Source organism: Anomaloglossus baeobatrachus, chromosome 10, assembly GCF_048569485.1.
Source record: "Anomaloglossus baeobatrachus isolate aAnoBae1 chromosome 10, aAnoBae1.hap1, whole genome shotgun sequence".
In the NCBI taxonomy this organism is placed as follows: Eukaryota; Metazoa; Chordata; class Amphibia; order Anura; family Aromobatidae; genus Anomaloglossus; species Anomaloglossus baeobatrachus.
Genome location: NC_134362.1, coordinates 139,585,851 through 139,601,303, shown reverse-complemented (window position 1 = coordinate 139,601,303; position 15,453 = coordinate 139,585,851).

The window sequence follows — 15,453 nt, the reverse complement described above, 5'->3', positions numbered from 1 at the left end:
TCATGGCTTGCCCATCTCCCAATCCAGGAAGGACACTTTCCTTGATAACTCACAAGCCTGGGATTCAGGATTTTGGTTTGGTAGTTAATTAGACCAGATGGGTATTAATATATGGCTTCTGGAGCTAGTGTAGCGCCCCTGAACCCATCAGGGCACTACTAGGCACTGTATCCTGACAAAGATGCAGGGCCTACCCCCAGGGACCTGGAAGCTCAGTGCCAGTACCATCAAAACACATAACATCCCCAGTTTCCCACTCCCAACCGGGGTGACTGACTAGTCCAGGGGTGGAGCCAGTCCAGTCCACTAGATGACAGCCCGGTGGGAGGGGACAGAAAGACAGAATGATAGTGAAGTCCGGTAGTGACAGTTGAAGGGGACAGACATGTCTCCAGACATGGTCGTGTAGCAGTGACCTAGGTGGCGTAGGAGAGTGGTTGCCAGAGAGGGTACAGCCAGATACCCCTGGAACCAGAGCACCGACGGAGCACAGGGCCCTAGGTCAGGCAAAAGCTTCAGGCAACCTGACAAATACCTGCACAGTGAGGGGACCTTCATGGACCTCACTGACTTAAGAATCCGGGGGCACCAGCAGAAAAGATTGAGCCAGGGACCGGAACAGAACACTGACCCTACAGGGTTCATACTGCCCGCCGTACGGACGAGAGGCTGTCGACAGACAGTAGGGGACCCACAGACTCTCCAAGCTATGGGGTTCCACCAACCAGTGAGAGGTGCCGGGGAAAAAGACCAACAGGTTACCACACCGGCACTGCGACAAAAGAGACCAGGGATCTGAACCAGCCGTCCTCAGTGCCTCACCTCAACACCACTGTGAGTAAACAGAAGTTGCACTGCATCCCATTGTGTGTCTCCCTTCTTTCTGTGCCGGATCCCACCACACACTTCCTGGGGTCCGGCCCTACTTGCAGAGGGCCTAACATCCAGGCTGCCATCACCATCAGCCCCAGTGGTAACAGACTGTGCAGCGGTGGTTCCATCACTATTACCGCAACCAATGGCGTCATGATATAAACTCTTTAATCTCCCCTGTATATCATCCCCCCTTAAAAAGCGATCCCCAGGGTCACGGAACCGGGCATCGTCCATTACACAACCGTGACACAGCATCCCCGTACATATACGGCCCGGGACCAAGTACCCCATAGCTCTGCGGCGCCACAGCTTTTTCGTGGCGTCACAAACAGGATATGGACTAGACCCGTTAACACAGGTGACGTATGCCTTATGGACTGTTTTTGTGAGAAACTACCACTATTTTATCTGTGAAAAAGTAACTGCGCCATCACTCTGGTGAAAGTGTGCGAAAAAGAGACTCTGCCCCCTGGGAATGTGCAACATGTAAAACTGGAACTAGCTGCAGTAAGCTGGAAGAGTCTGCAGCAGAATGCTCCCTGGTGTGCTAGGGGAACGGCAGCTCTGGATCATCAGCTGAGGATGAGCAGGTCATACCAGTCCCCACTGACTTAGAATCGGAGGAGTCAAACTCAGCTTCCAGTATCCCGGAGGCAGCGTGGATCCCGCGTATGGGGGGCAATGGCTGCCGCGCTCACTAACTAATCACTAACATGTGGGTCATGACATCACGGTCACGTGATCGTGGCGTCTTGGAGGCTCTTTGCATTCAGCGGTGATGGTGATTGTTGCCATGCGCCGTTAATTGGATCAATGTTGCTTCCGGCTTTGATCGGAGCATGTGATCGGTGTCTGCCCTCACATTGGCCATTCTGCTCTTTTTAACCAGCCTGCCCCTCACCTCTGACACGCTCCTCGAAAAAGCTATTGCGAAACACGTGTCGGAGTGTGAGGGTCGCAGCAGTTTATCATTCCCCAGGTGATGTAATTGAATCTTTATCTCATTGTCCTGTTTGCCTTTCTTATACTATGAATGGTTAATGATCTGTGCGCCTCTGTGTTCTCTGTGTCTTTTACATATCCACTAGGCGTTTATGCCTGGGTTCCTGTGGTGGGAACCTTATATCCATACATTTTTCTATCCCTACCTATGGGTATGCAATTTTGGATGGGGTACTAATTAGTAAAAATGAATTAATGTGGAATATATTATATTATTATCAGCACAGATAGAATTACAGAGTCGCACCTGTCCTTAATGAATGATTATTTTTCTGGCTCAGGTCTAATATACATTCACCTGGTGTTTTTGATGTGTTTATTCTAAATTCTAAAAAAGTTCTGGATTATTTATAGGGACTTAATGCATTAACTGTCTGCGTCTCTCTATTTATTGCCGGTACCTTTATGCTATATTTTAGTGTTTTATTGGAAAATAAATAAAGATTGATATTTTTTAGTATCTTGGTCACTCCTTTAATTGGCCATTTACCGATGTCAAAGCACCCCTATTAATGTTAACCTTTTTTCTTTATAACAATTTGGGTTTTTGCAACAGCTATTTCAGTTTCATATATCTAATAACTGATGGACTGAGTAATATTTCTGGATTGAAATGAGGTTTATTGTACTAACAGAATATGTGCAATCCGCATTTAAACAAAATTTGACCGGTGCAAAAGTATGGGCACCCTTATCAATTTCTTGATTTGTACACTCCTAACTACTTTTTACTGACTTACTAAAGCACTAAATTAGTATTGTAACCTCATTGAGCTTTGAACTTCATAGGCAGGTGTATCCAATCATGAGAAAAGGTATTTAAGGTGGCCACTTGCAAGTAGTTCTCCTATTTGAATCTCCTATGAAAAGTGGCATCATGGGCTCCTCAAAACAACTCTCAAATTATCTGAAAACAAAGATTATTCAACATAGTTGTTCAGGGGAAGAATACAAAAAGTTGTCTCAGAGATTTAAACTGTCAGTTTCCACTGTGAAGAACATAGTAAGGAAATGGAAGAACACAGGTACAGTTCTTGTTAAGCCCAGAAGTGGCAGGCTAAGAAAAATATCAGAAAGGCAGAGAAGAAGAATGGTGAGAACAGTCAAGGACAATCCACAGACCACCTCCAAAGACCTGTAGCATCATCTTGCTGCAGATGGTGTCAATGTGCATTGGTCAACAATACAGTGCACATTGCACAAGGAGAAGCTGTATGGGAGAGTGATGCAAAAGAAGCCGTTTCTGCAAGCACGCCACAAACAGAGTCGCCTGAGGTATGCAAAAGCACATTTGGACAAGCCAGTTACATTTTGGAAGAAGCTCCTGTGGACTGATGAAACAAAGATTGAGTTGTTTGGTCATACGAAAAGGCGTTCTGCATTGAGGCAAAAAAACACGGCATTCCAAGAAAAGTACTTGCTACCCACAGTAAAATTTGGTGGAGGTTCCATCATGCTTTGGGGCTGTGCGGCCAATGCCCGCACTGGGAATCTTGTTAAAGTTGAGGGTCGCATGGATTCAACTCAGTATCAGCAGATTTTTGACAATAATGTGCAAGAATCAGTGACGAAGTTGAAGTTACGCAGGGGATGGATATTTCAGCAAGACAATGATCCAAAACACCGCTCCAAATCTACTCAGGCATTCATGCAGAGGAACAATTACAATGTTCTGGAATGGCCATCCCAGTCCCCAGACCTGAATATCATTGAACATCTGTGGGATGATTTGAAGTGTGCTGTCCATGCTTGGCGACCATCAAACTTAACTGAACTGGAATTGTTTTGTATACAGGAATGGTCAAATATACCTTCATCCAGGATCCAGGAACTCATTAAAAGCTACAGGAAGCGACTAGAGGCTGTTATTTTTGCAAAAGGAGGATCTACAAAATATTAATGTCACTTTTATGTTGAGGTGCCCATACTTTTGCACCGGTCAAATTTTTTTTAAATGCAGATTGCACATTTTCTGTTAGTACAATAAACTTCATTTCAATCCAGAAATATTACTGAGTCCATCATTTATTAGATATATGAAACTGAAATAGCTGTTGCAAAAACCCAAATTGTTATAAAGAAAAAAAGTTAACATTAATAGGGGTGCCCAAACATTTTCATATGGCTGTAAAATGACACTCAGTCATGCTCCCAGCAGAGCGTGAGACAAGTGTCATTAGCAAGTAGCATGCGATTCTCTTGTATCGGATGCTATAAACTAGTGTGATTATACCCCTTAGTTGAAAATACTGACCGTAACTCAAGGAGGAATGCCCTCGCCCCCAGTAACAAGTAAGTAAGGAGCCTGCAGATTTGTTTTCTACTCAAGACACAAATTATAAATTGACCTTTAACTCATAAAAAGTATACCCTCCAGGCTCGCTGGAGCTTCTAGAAAGTTCTGGTGGATAGAGTGGCGTCCTTAGTGTGTAGTGTACACAGATAAAGCCAATCTATATATATAATTGCCTTATTCTGTCTTTCTGTCTGTCATGCTCCAAAATTGTGTCACGGTGACATTGTGTCACCGTGACATGTCCTTACGGTGACACAAAGCTGATTGGCCGCTGGGTTCGCCATGGCCCCGCCCCCCCACACGGATTGGCCTCTCGCCCCGGCTGCGCCCCCACACGGATTGGCCAGCCGCTCGCCCAGGCTCTGCCCCCCCCCACAGATTGGCCTCTCGCCCCGGCACCCTGCAGGCATTGGCAACTCGCCCACGCCTTGCCCCGCCCCCCTCACGCAATAGACGTTAGCTCTCGCCCCCCCCCCCCGCATTGCCCGAACTGACACGGTTACGGAGCCACGAATCCCAGGTGAGTACTGTACTCCCCCCCCCCTTTCCCCCCTCACCAACAGTAGCCCACATCAGCGTACGCCGCCGCCGTATGCTGGTGTTGGCTCCCGTGCGAGCAGGGGACGTGTTGCGCTGGTAACCATGCTTGCATAGTTACCAGTAAATCAAGGTCCTGCAGCGGCGGGACTTCCACACGCACAAACATAACAGCACACACACACACATACACACACACATCAGATCGCACTCACTCTCACAAACACCTCACACACACCTCACACACACATCGCATCCACACACTCACAGCATCCGGCGATATCGCTTGCTTCTCGGCCTCGATACTGTGCTGTGAGCTTCCAGGACCTGCCGGAGGATCACATGGCCAGAAGCATGTGGTATGTCCGGATGTTGTGACTGTGAGCGCGTATGTGCGATATCGTCAGTGTCTGTGTGTGTGAGTGTATGCGATCGGTTGTGTGTGAGTGTATGCGATCGGTCGGGTGTGTGTGAGTGGATGCGATCGGGTGTGTGTGAGTGGATGCGATCGGGTGTGTGTGAGTGGATGCGATCGGGTGTGTGAGTGTCGGCAGAGGAGCACGGCGTGCTGGAGGAGGCTGGGAGCAGAGAGGCTGATCATGGGGAAGGCTGGGAACGGGAGGCTGATGCTGAGGGAGGCTGGAAGGAGAGAGGCTGATGCTGGGGGAGGCTGGAAGGAGAGAGGCTGATGCTGGTGGAGGCTGATGCTTGGGGAGGCTGATGCTGGGGGAGACTGGGAGCGGAAGGCTGATGCTGAGGGAGGCTGGGAGGGGGAGGCTGGGAGGAAGGAGGCTGGGAGGAGAGAGGCTGATCCTGGGGAAGGCTGGGAAAGGGAGGCTGATGCTGAGGGAGGCTGGAAGGAGAGAGGCTGATGCTGGGGGAGGCTGGAAGGAGAGAGGCTGAGGCTGGGAGGAGAGAGGCTGATGCTGGGGAAGGCTGATGCTGAGGGAGGCTGGGAGGGGAAAGCTGATGCTGGGGAAGGCTGGGAGGACAGAGGCTGGGAGGAGAGAGGCTGATCCTGGGGAGGCTGGGAGAGGGAGGCTGATGCTGGAGGAGGCTGGAAGGAGAGAGGCTGATGCTGGCGGAGGCTGATGCTGGGGGAGGCTGGAAGGAAAGAGTCTGATGCTGGTGGAGGCTGATGCTTTGGGAGGCTGGGAGAGGGAGGCTGATGCTGAGGGAGGCTGGGAAGAGGGAGGCTGGGAGAGGTAGGCTGAGAGAAGAGAGGCTGATGCTGGGGGAGGCTGATGCTGGGGGAGGGTGGGAGGAAGGAGGCTGGGAGGAGAGAGGCTGATGCTGGGGGAGGCTGATGCTGGGGACAGAGAGGAGAGGCTGATGCTGAGAGGAGAGAGGCTGATGCTAGGATGAGAGAGGCTGATGCTGGGAGGAGAGAGGCTGATGCTGGGAGGAGAGAGGCTGATGCTGGGGGCAGAGAAGCTGATGCTGGGGGCAGAGAGGCTGATGCTGGTGCAGCATGGGGGATGGAGCACGATGGGGGGGTGCGCAGCATCGGGGATGGAGCATGATGGGGGGGTGCGCAGCATCGGGGATGGAGCACGATGGGGAGTTCACAGCATGGGGGATGGAGCACGTTTGGGAGTGCGCAGCATGGCGGGTGGAGCACGTTTGGGAGTGCGCAGCATGGGAGATGGAGCACGATGGGGGGTGTGCAGCATAGGGGATGGAGCACGATAGGGAGTGCGCTGCATGGGGGATGGAGCACGATGGGGAGTGCGGAGTATGGCGGATGGAGCACGTTTGGGAGTGCGCAGCATGGCGGATGGAGCACGTTTGGGAGTGCGCAGCATGGCGGATGGAGCACGTTTGGGAGTGCGCAGCATGGGAGATGGAGCACGATGGGGGGTGCGCAGCATAGGGGATGGAGCACGATGAGGAGTGCGCTGCATGGGGGATGGAGCACGATGGGGAGTGCGCTGCATGGGGGATGGAGCACGTTTGGGAGTGCGCACCTCCCCCCAAAACACACACACACACACAAACACACACGCGCGCGCACTGCACAACACACCACACACCACACACCACACACACACACACACTGGGAACCACAAACAACTGCCCTACACAGACACCCACACACACAGACAACGCTGCGCACACACAGCACCCAACACACAAACACCGCGGCACACACAAATATACGCACATACCGCACAACACACACATTGCACAAAACATACCTCCCCCCAAAACACACCACACACACACAAACCGCGCAACACACACACAACGCTACAGACACACAGCGCTCCACAAACAACGCAACACACGCAACACACATACAACACCGCTCTCACCCCCCGTCACACCCAAACAACACCCACAACATGTACAGCCCCGACACAAACACTTGGTAACTACACACAACAACATCTATATATATATATATATATATATATATATATAACAAAAATCATACATGAACTACACAATACGTAAATTCTAGAATACCCGATGCGTAGAATCGGGCCACCTTCTAGTGTCTAAATAAGCATCTAGCTGGTTCTGCTCTGGAGATAGGACAGCATGAAACAAAGCAGAGGTAAACTGTACTGAGAAAAGCAGAGAAGGGGCTTAACCAAAACTTCAGGCCACTCATTCTCAGAATTGTGGAGGGTCCAAGGCTGAACACCTTCCAATCACAAACTTATGACACAACCTAGCAATATAATATTACTTTGAAAGATGGGGATCCTACTTTAAGGGACTTATATTGCATTTTAAATAACATGTATTTTAATGGTTGGAAGGAGCTATTAAGACATATGGCTGATAAATGAGTATGAAACACAATTTCAGACACTGACTGTGGACAAACAGTTCTGTTTTCGGAAAATAAGTAGATAATTTTGTTCTATCCTAAAGAAACCGCTTTAATATTATGGATAAATGATGTAATCTGCCTAGTTTTATCCTACTCACTGATGATGTTCTCTTCCCCATAGGTCCCCGGGTTTGTCTTGGGGAGAATCTTGCCCGCATGGAGATCTTTCTCTTCTTCACCACTATGCTGACACATTTTGAATTCCATTGGCCGGACCCAAAATCTACTCCAGACACCAATCCAGTTTTTGGAATTTCTCATGTTCCTAAACGTTTTAAAATGAGAATTGTTGCCTGTACTTAGTGATTACCTTATGTCGTCATCTAATGTATTGAGGATGAATTGCAGTAACACTTAGCCACTTCAACTGACAGCTCAACATTCAATGATGCGAAAAACAGTCTTGGCCTTAAGGGCTTAAAGTTGTAAGTGCTAATGTTTACTAAGGTATTGAGAAATGGAACTGTCACTTACTAATTGGTCACTTTTTGGTGTTTGTCACTATGGGACTGCAACCAGAATCTAAGAAAACTGGTTTATACGGTCTTCTGAATTATCTTATATGTAGTAATTTGTGGATCATCATAGCTGTGTTTCATCATAGCTGTGGTTTACTAACTTTTCGGTTGCAATAACTAATGTTACATCACAGTGTATATCTTCTTGCTACAAGTCATCACTACTTGCTCTATGACAAGCGCTGAACAGCTACTGTACATCCATTAAGATTAGTTCATGTATTATTAAAAATGATGCAATTTCTATTTATCCATCCTATGATATTAAATTGTATTACATTTTCCTATGAATTGTGCAAAAAATGATTTGCCTTGATTTTATCACCGTTTCCTACCATAGAAATCGCAGCATTTTGCAGTTGGCGCGCCACATCTTGGCCATGTGGCTCCCTTTTATCTTATCTGTACAACCTATTCTCTGAAATGTACCTGTGCTACCTGTTATTTTCCTTTGCAGCCTTCTTATTTCTAGGTTGCAGGTGGATACAAAAAGCAGGAGGTACTGAGAGCTGTAGTCCAATGAACTTCTGGGAAAAGAAGTGCTGATTGTTATGAACAAATACCAGTCTGTTGCCTTCTGCAATCCATTTTATGTTGGCTATACAAAATACCATAAAAATACAGACAAAATGTTTCCAACATAAAGTAAACAGTTGTAATTACATTTGTTTTATGGAAATTTTCCTTATGTCTTTTAAAAAAAAAATCATGGCTTGCCCATCTCCCAATCCAGGAAGGACACTTTCCTTGATAACTCACAAGCCTGGGATTCAGGATTTTGGTTTGGTAGTTAATTAGACCAGATGGGTATTAATATATGGCTTCTGGAGCTAGTGTAGCGCCCCTGAACCCATCAGGGCACTACTAGGCACTGTATCCTGACAAAGATGCAGGGCCTACCCCCAGGGACCTGGAAACTCAGTGCCAGTACCATCAAAACACATAACATCCCCAGTTTCCCACTCCCAACCGGGGTGACTGACTAGTCCAGGGGTGGAGCCAGTCCAGTCCACTAGATGACAGCCCGGTGGGAGGGGACAGAAAGACAGAATGATAGTGAAGTCCGGTAGTGACAGTTGAAGGGGACAGACATGTCTCCAGACATGGTCGTGTAGCAGTGACCTAGGTGGCGTAGGAGAGTGGTTGCCAGAGAGGGTACAGCCAGATACCCCTGGAACCAGAGCACCGACGGAGCACAGGGCCCTAGGTCAGGCAAAAGCTTCAGGCAACCTGACAAATACCTGCACAGTGAGGGGACCTTCATGGACCTCACTGACTTAAGAATCCGGGGGCACCAGCAGAAAAGATTGAGCCAGGGACCGGAACAGAACACTGACCCTACAGGGTTAATACTGCCCGCCGTACGGACGAGAGGCTGTCGACAGACAGTAGGGGACCCACAGACTCTCCAAGCTATGGGGTTCCACCAACCAGTGAGAGGTGCCGGGGAAAAAGACCAACAGGTTACCACACCGGCACTGCGACAAAAGAGACCAGGGATCTGAACCAGCCGTCCTCAGTGCCTCACCTCAACACCACTGTGAGTAAACAGAAGTTGCACTGCATCCCCATTGTGTGTCTCCCTTCTTTCTGTGCCGGATCCCACCACACACTTCCTGGGGTCCGGCCCTACTTGCAGAGGGCCTAACATCCAGGCTGCCATCACCATCAGCCCCAGTGGTAACAGACTGTGCAGCGGTGGTTCCATCACTATTACCGCAACCAATGGCGTCATGATATAAACTCTTTAATCTCCCCTGTATATCATCCCCCCTTAAAAAGCGATCCCCAGGGTCACGGAACCGGGCATCGTCCATTAGACAACCGTGACACAGCATCCCCGTACATATACGGCCCGGGACCAAGTACCCCATAGCTCTACGGCGCCACAGCTTTTTCGTGGCGTCACAAACAGGATATGGACTAGACCCGTTAACACAGGTGACGTATGCCTTATGGACTGTTTTTGTGAGAAACTACCACTATTTTATCTGTGAAAAAGTAACTGCGCCATCACTCTGGTGAAAGTGTGCGAAAAAGAGACTCTGCCCCCTGGGAATGTGCAACATGTAAAACTGAAACTAGCTGCAGTAAGCTGGAAGAGTCTGCAGCAGAATGCTCCCTGGTGTGCTAGGGGAACGGCAGCTCTGGATCATCAGCTGAGGATGAGCAGGTCATACCAGTCCCCACTGACTTAGAATCGGAGGAGTCAAACTCAGCTTCCAGTATCCCGGAGGCAGCGTGGATCCCGCGTATGGGGGGCAATGGCTGCCGCGCTCTCCTAACGATTCGTTCCATGCCTGAGATCCTGGAGCCGCTGAAGCCGGATGAGGAGCCTGCTGCCAACTCCAATAGCGTCCCACTCCTGACCTACCGCCGATGTGACAAACCAGGACACTCTGCTTGTACGTATGTGTCCAATGGATGTCCAAAACCCCGGAGCCAAGACTGGTTCCGTGGTGCAGCCTTACGTGCCAGCAGAAATCGTTGTGGAGATACCAGCCCCCACACCTGCAATAGCACCAGTTCCCCAGCTGCCACCAGGAGGCAGTAGAGGTGTGTGAGACCACTGCACCCAGACCCAGAGTGCTAATCCCAGGAGGCCAGATGATCCAGGTGGCTCCGCACCTGCACTGTGGTAGCTGAACCAGGCTAGGCTACCCAGTTTTGTTGTTCCATTTAATAATGTTTGCATAATACTGCACAGTTTTGAAAAAATGGACCACTGGTCATTGGACTGGGAATGACCCGAACTCTCGCAGTGTAAATAGTTGCACCAGTTGTGCCTAAGACCAGAGTACAACCTTCCACAAGGACCTTCATTAACACCATCAACAGGAGAGGAAAAGGTCACAGGAAGGGTCTGCGGTAGAGTCAGCCGAGACCCGGTCACCATGGAAACTGGTGACCTTCCTCCTAGGGGTTTTGGGGACCAGGACCTTTGGGTCGTGGTTGATGGGAAAGGTATTCCCGTTTGCAATATTAAAAGAAATGCTTCCCCTGCGTCAGAAGAACGTTAATAATTTTAATGTTTTAACAAAGTTGAAAAAAAACTTGTGTAAAGGCTGCTTTACATGGTACGACCGATTGTGCGATTTCACAATCGATCGTACCCGCCCCCGTCCTTTTTGCGTCACGGGCAAATCACTGCCTGTGGCGCACGAAGTTTGTAACCCCCGTCACATGTACTTACCTCTCGTGCGACCACGCTGTGGGCGGCGAGTGTCCACTTCCTGGAGTGGGAGGGACGTTCGGCATCACAGCGACGTCACACGGCCGCCGGGCAATAGAAGCGGAGGGGCGGAGATGAACAGGATGTAAACATCCCGCCCACCTCCTTCCTTCCACATAGAGCCGGCGGCTGATGTGGGAGGCAGGTACGCGATGTTCATCGCTCCCGTGGTGTCACACGGAGCGACGTGTGATGCCACGTGAACGATGAACAACTGGCGCCCGATTTCAGAACCGATATTATGAAACCTAGCGACCAGTACACGACTCATGATTTGTTAGCAATACTGCGTCGCTAGGAGGTGTAACACAGGCCGGCATCGCCAGCGATGCCGGATGTGCGTCACAAAAACCGTGACCCCAACGATCTATCGCACGATAGATTGTCTGGTGTAAAGCAGCCTCTTTTGCAGCCCGAGGACGTGCTGAGTTTAACCAAGGGGAAATGTAGTGCCCCTGAACCCATCAGGGCACTACTAGGTACTGTATACTGACAAAGATGCAGGGCCTACCCCCAGGGACCAGGAAGCTCAGTGGCAGTACCACCAAAACACATAACATCCCCAGTTTCCCACTCCCAATCAGGGTGACTGACTAGTCCAGGACCCAATGGATGGCCACCCAGGGGTGGAGCCAGTCCAGTCCACTAGACGACAGCCCGCTGGGAGTGGACAGACATACAGAACGACAGTAGAGTCCGGTAATGACAGTTGAAGGGGACGGATGTGTCTCCAGACGGGATCATGTAGCAGTGACCTAGGTGGCATAGGAGAGTGGTTGCCAGAGAGGCTACAGCCAGGTACCCCTGGAACTAGAGCACCAACAGCGCACAGGGACCTAGGTCAGGCGAAAGCTTCAGGTAACCTGACAAATACCTGCACAGAAAGGGGACCTTCACGGACCTCACTGACCCAAGAATCTGGGGGCACCAGCAGGAAGGATTGAGCCAGGGACCGAAACAGAACTCCGGCCCTACAGGGTTCACACTGCCCGCCGTACGGACAAGAGACTGCCGACAGACAGTAGGGGACCCACAGACGCTCCAAGCTACGGGGTTCCATCAACCAGTGAGAGGTGCCGAGGAAAGGGACCAACAGGTTACCAGACCGACACTGGGACAAAAGGGACCAGGCATCTGAACCAGCCGTCCTCAGTGCCTCAGCTCAACACCACTGTGAGTAAACAGAAGTTGCACTGCATCCCCATCGTGTGGTCTCCCTTCTTTCTGTACTGGATCCCACCATTCACTCACTGGGGCCCGGCCCTACTTGCGGAAGGCCCAACATCCACCAAGGCTGCCATCACCATCAGACCCAGTGGTAACAGACTGTGCAGCGGCAGTTCCATCACCATAACCGCAACCAATGGCATCATGATATAAACTCTTTAATCTCCCCTGTATATAATCCCCCTTTAAAAAGCAACCCCCAGGGTCACGGAACTGGGCATTGGCCATTACACAACCGTGACACAGCATCACTGTACATATATGGCCAGGGACCGAGTACCCCATAGCTCTGGGGCATCACACTAGTGTGACATTAAACCCTCCTTCAGAGTAAATTGGCACCTGGAGGGTATGAGAAAGCACATACACTTAATCCAAATGTTGAAGGAGGGGACAGTGAAGTAGCTGCTGAATGGCCACATGGATCACATGACAACGTGATGCAAACCCCAGGAGAGGCAGTGCTTGTTAGAGACAGGCTGGCAGGCAGTAGTGACCGTACGCTCAGTAGTTACAAGGCAGCAGCAAGGCCAGTGGTTAACCCTTTGCCTCCCAGTCTCTGCTCCAAGTGAAGGGTGATTTCTGTGTCTTCCACACTGCACCACATTCTTACTCTGAGCCAGGAAACGACACACGAGGTTTTTTTTTTAAGCAAACGTACTTTATTCAAAGAAAGTTTACCAGTCAGGGCACCGGTGATGGTCCCATTGGGGTTCCTTATACTTTCATTATTCCTTGCAAAATGATACAATTTGGTGGCCGGCTGCTTCCTGGCATCCAGGTACCTTCGGGCTCTCCCAGGGCCCTCATCCCCCTGGCTAGCGTCACATTTTCAGAGTCCAGATCATTTAGGCTGCTAAACCCATTCATCCCACCCACAGGGATTTTGCATTGTGCCTGGAAGGGTTTACAGCGTTACTTCTCCTTGGGCTATTCTTCTGGCCAGGACCAGATCTACTCTACTTTAGAGGGTGCAATTGACCTTCGCCTGCCAGGGGGTTCTTCAGATATCAACCTTCCCGACCGGCTGGTCTATACCCCACAGCAGGGGACGCAGTGTTTCCAATCCTACACTTTCAGGATCCCACAGGACTGGCTCTTAGGGTCCACAAATCAATTTGCAATTTGGTCTCCTTATTGGTTTCTCCTCCAGGGGACTCTCCTTCCCTAGCTTCCTGGTGTTCACCTTTTATTCCTCCCCAGTGCTCCTCCCCACTAACTTCTTACTGCCTAACAGCACCAGGGAAGTGACCGAGCACACCATGGCCATCTTGTGGCCACTTTATAGAGTACAACCATACACAGTAAAATACAAGATACACCCAATTTGCAGGCCTGGGGTGGGCCAAACCCAGCACCCCCCTTACATGCTTGTACCACTGAGAGAGGGGAGCCAGCACGACCTGAAATTGGCATGCATCATATAAAAAGTGAAAATTATGCTTGTACCACTGGAAGAGCACCAGCACTGGAGGTGAGTATAACTATTATTATTATACTAGGATGAATATAGTGATTGACAAAGGGGTTGTCCGAATAGTGAGCCACTCCTTCATCTATAACATGTTGTTAATTGCAGGCATAATAACCTGTCAAAAGTTCTCCAACCCTAAAAAAAAATGATGAACACATCAATTTACTTTTTACGGATAGGACAATAAACTACTAGGGCAGATCAAAGTGCGCCTGCGCAGGACTTCAATGTCGTATAGTGTTGATGACGAAGAAGGTGTCATCCACACTAGCTTCAGAAGGAGGACAAAGATGGCCAAAAGAGTAGGCACGGGACCCGAAGAACGGAGATGCCCATCCGAACAGTCTGCTCCGCACTGACCGTTAGTTAAGTATTATGAACATCTGGTGACAGGTTCCTTTTAAATGCTCCACCGTGCAGCCAAGTTTTGGTCCAACTATTGACATAGGTGAAGCTTACTGTTAAGTGCTGTTGAGGTAAACAAGTGTCTAAAGATGCGTACAATTTATTATCCAGCAAGAATCAGGGCAATAAATTTGGTGCTTTTTCCTATAGTTTAACAGTATGTATTATACATCTATACACCATTATGACCACAATTAGTTGTCAGTAGAGATGAGCGAACCGGTCCCGGTTCGGCTCGAGGTCGGTTCGCCGAACGGAGGTCCCGTTCGAGTTCGGCTCGTCGAACGTTCGACGAACCGAACTCGAACCGCATAGGAAACAATGGCAGGCATTCACAAACACATAAAAACACCTAGAAAAAACCCTCAAAGGTGTCCAAAAGGTGACAAACAACTCACAACACAAACACATGGGAAAGTGACAAGGACATATACTCATGCGAAAAAAAAAGAGCAGGACAAGGAAAAAGTGGAGGACACACAGATATAGGCATGGCACGCCCTTCTAAAATCATGTAAAACACCGCAAAGTGACTCCAAGCGGAGTCTCCCTTTTTTCCAAAAATTGGGCTTCACACACACCCACCCCTTCAGTGGCAGCACTTGTGCCCCAGTTGTACACTTCACAGCTAGATTTGCATCAAGCACATTCAAAAATACGCCATAATTAACCGTCCCCAGGATGACACTGGGGTAGGTAGCAAAGTGTTTCCTGATCCCAGCTCTGTTCATCTTGGCTTCTTTTAAAAACAATGTAAGCAAGGGTTACTCCAAGCGGAGTCTTCATTTTTTCCAAAAATTGGGCCCCACACACACCCACCCCTTCAGTGGCAGCAGTTGTGCCCCAGTTGTACAATTCACAGCTACATTTGCATCAAGCACATTCAAAAATACGCTATTCTTAACCGTCCCAAGGATGACACCAGGGTAGGTAGCAAAGTGTTTCCTGATCCCAGCTCTGTTCATCTTGGCTTCTTTTAAAAACAATGTAAGCAAGGGTTACTCCAAGCGGAGTCTTCATTTTTTCCAAAAATTGGGCCACACA